Consider the following 3,950-nt stretch of genomic DNA (forward strand, 5'->3'; position numbering starts at 1 on the left):
TGTTAAACACACTTGATGCTTCCTAGCTCTTGACTCTCCTACCAAGAACCAGGGTCTAAAACTAGATATGTTTAACTATAAAACTGCTCTTTCTTTTATTTTGGTGGTTTCCTCCCCTCCTCCAGCCTCAACAGAATTAAGGAACATATTCCTTAACTAATCGCTTTGGTAATGATGATTTGTAGTGGGGGTTATATTCAAATGAGGCAGTCAAGTACCCCTTGAGCAAAGCATCAAACCTTAATGGTGCAGGCAATGTATGTGGGGGAAGACGGGGGACCATAAAGATTTAAAAAGAAAAACAAAAAACCTCTTAAATTGTTCTGACCTGGCCCTTCTCCCATAGTAGTAAGAATCACTATTATATTGTCCTGCCTCTATGAAAACATTTAAAGTAATGTTTATTTAATAGTTCTAACTTAGATTTAATAGGAGGAAGATGGTGAAGTATTCCAGTTGATAAAAGTGAAAATCTAGGTAAGTGATTGGGAAATATGAGGTTATATAAATATATCAGTCACACGTTTTTAACTGAGAATGTATTATTACAGGGGAAAAAAAAAAAAAGCTATTCTTCTTCCTTAAACTTGCCAAAAGAGTTTGGACTCCAAGAAAATAGAAACTCTCAAGCTTAGATAACCACAGAGAAAACCTCTTTTTTCCTAATCACCTAAAGTGCCATGAATATATCTTATTTTGTTTCTAAGTGTTTCTCTAGAAGTCCCCTCGTGAAAAAGAAATGATATAGTTTTGGAAGAAACAAACAAAAAAATATTACTCAAATATAAAAGTCTAAATACCATGCAAACCACCCTTTCCTCTCTATCCCCCTTTTTTACTTGTTTTAAGTATATTGTAAACAAAATTTAAAAGAAACCAACTCTTTTTCCTAAAACTGAAAGCTGCCAACCCATGAGGAGAATTCTTGCATGGTCACCCACCACACAGTGTTTGGGAAAAGAAAAACCTGTCTGGACTCCTGCCAGAGAGGAGCTGCTGGGAACCAGAGTGAGAGCAGAGTAAGAGCCCCTGGGTGTTGGTGGATTAGTTCCTGGGAACAATGCACTGCGAAGTATGGAGGTCAGGTCCTCTCCTGGAATGGATTTCCTACCCGCACCTCCACCCCGCCAAGCCGCCCCTGCCCGTGTACCCTGGAGCTTTGATTTTGCACTGAGCCAAAGGTCTGGCTAGCATAACCTTACTCCTGAAGGGTTCATTTGGCTCCTCCTCAAAGACAAACATCCCAAAGTAAAAGTGTCTGTTGGGAGCCTTGAGATGTTTTCTTTCACCTTAGTTTCCAGGCTGTGATTGTGTGTACTTCTGCTTCTTTGGATATGCTCTGCATATCCCACCCTCTCTTCCCCTTCACACCCGTCCTCAAAATTCTGTTACTTTACATTCAAACCACCTGGCCTTCCTTGGAGCTGGGGTTGTGACGTGGTCCATTTCTTGGTGGTCTGTAGCAGGTAGGCTGTGTCTAGGAGGTAAACTGTGAGGAATGAAGATTGTTTGGAGATGTAAAGCAATTTTATTGCGGAGGCCAAAGTTTCCATGTAAGCAAGATCAGTTTTTTTGGAATTTGGTTAAAATCACTTCAATTTTTTTTTTTCTTTTAACAACTTTATAACGAAATATGTTACAGCATCATGATCCATTGTGGCTGAAATCTGCATAAGGAAGTCCAATTTATCTAAATGATATCAGGCAGGATCCTTTGTGTCATAGGAGAAACAAACTAGCCAAACAAGGTGAAAACTGACTGTGTGTGTTGGGGGAGGGGAGGACTATAAACCAAGAGAAATTTCTTAATGAATCTATCTAACAAATACATCTGTCCTCAGCACTTTTGTTGACATTTATTTTAGAGTATTGTGTGAATTAGTTCAACCAACAGCATAGTGGTATTTTGTTGTGTTAAAAGTCCTTTCTGTGAATTTTGAATGTATTTGTTTAGCATTTTATTGGGCTTTTCTAACCTGTGTTAACATAATTGAACATGTATGTCCTAAGAAAATACAACCTTCTTGTGCCATTAAAGCATTACTTTTACTGATGGGGAATACTGGAAGTTTCAACTCTTCATTAAGTAGTTAATTAAAGATGTGTATAAATGTTGCAAAAAAGTAAAAATAGATTGCTGTCTCTTTAATACAGTTTTCAGTGCAATTAAACCGAGACATGCCTTTAGAAAAAAAAAAGTAGTATTTAACAGGTTTCAGACTTTTGTGGATCATTTTGAACATAGCTTTATCAACTTTTAAACATTAATAAACTGTTTTTAAAAAATAGAAATAAAAGAAACCCAAATAAAATATTCACAATATACTACAATTTTAAAAATTTCTGGTTAGTCATGAGTTTAATTCTATCAAGAATACTTTGTTTAGTGAAAACAGATATATGAAAATTTAATTCTTCATCTTTAAGGTCTATTTTTTGGTTTGTGATTGCTACAACATTACTAACTTAGAAACATAAGGAGAAGAAGATTTTTAACCCAAATGGATGCAGATAAATTCAGAAGCAATACGAAGAAAGAAGGCTAAGATCAGCAGCCTCTTACAAAGCAGCTCCAGGAAAGCAAGCTGCTCAGAAACATCATGTCGTGGCCAGGCCAGTGCAAACTAGCAGTGGGAGAATGTTAGAAAGCAGGGAGCTCGAGGTTTAGCTAAGGAAAACCAAAGAACCAAATAAAACTTCCATTCTGTCCTATTCCCTGCAATAAATGTGCTTGGCATGCTAATACAAAACGCCACAACAAAACAGGGCATTGTGATATTACGTTGCACATTTTATGGATGAAGAAACTGTACCTTACATAATTGCTACCTATATGATATAATGAAGATGCCCGATGCAAGATTCTTTTCATGTTAGAATACAGGCATACAGATACTTAAACCTCATAGTTATTGTTTAGTTATAAATTAGGTAATGAAGTTAGGGAACTTAGCAAGGTTATGACACATAGTTATTAATAAGTGGTAACACCAGGGCCCCTGGGTGGCTCAGTCATTAAGCATCAGCCTTTGGCTCATGTCATGATCCCAGGGTCTTGGGATTGAGCTCCACATCAGGCTCCCTCCTCGGTGGGAGGCCTGCTTCTCCCTCTCCCACTTCCCCTGAATGTGTTCCCTCTCTCTGTCTGTCTCTCTGTCAAATAAATGAAATCTTTTAAATAAATAAATAAATGGTAAAACCACAGTTAATGTTATTACTGTTGCTCATTTTATTATTATTATTATTATTTCAGTGAGAAAAGGACACAGTCAAGATTCAAGCCCAGATGCATCTGTACCCATACCATGTATTTCCTTTCTCCATGCTATGGCTCAGTCTTATGGACTGAGGTAAATGAAAATTCAGCATTTTCATATAAGTCATTTATGGATTTCACAGGGCTCAGCAGTCATTATAAGAATAGGGAAGACCATGTTTATACAGCACAGAAAGGGAGGAGGGATAAAAATGCACACTGACCAATGGGTGTCCAAGTCTTATTTTCTTTGTTTCTTAACTTTTTTTAAATAATTCTGTAGATGGATAAAAGAGATAATGCAAAAATTAGTTCTAAGCAGAATTTAAAGTTTGAAAGAAGTGCAGTTTGCATATAAACATGAACTATGTGGCTAAACTTTGCCCACTATCCAGCAAGGTCTTATTCTTCCTTCCTTTTTTTTTTTTTTTTCATTTATTTATTTTCAGCATAACAGTATCATTGTTTTTTTCACCACACCCAGTGCTCCATGTAATCCGTGCCCTCTATAATACCCACCACCTGGTACTCGGACCTCCCACACCCCCGCCACTTCAAACCCCTCAGATTGTTTTTCAGAGTCCATAGTCTCTCATGATTCACCTCCCCTTCCAAATTCCCCCAACTCCCTTCTCTCTAACTCCCCATGTCCTCCATGCTTTTTGTTATGCTCCACAAATAAGTGAAACCATAA

The sequence above is a fragment of the Mustela nigripes genome, chromosome 2 (assembly GCF_022355385.1).
Source record: "Mustela nigripes isolate SB6536 chromosome 2, MUSNIG.SB6536, whole genome shotgun sequence".
Taxonomy (NCBI): domain Eukaryota; kingdom Metazoa; phylum Chordata; class Mammalia; order Carnivora; family Mustelidae; genus Mustela; species Mustela nigripes.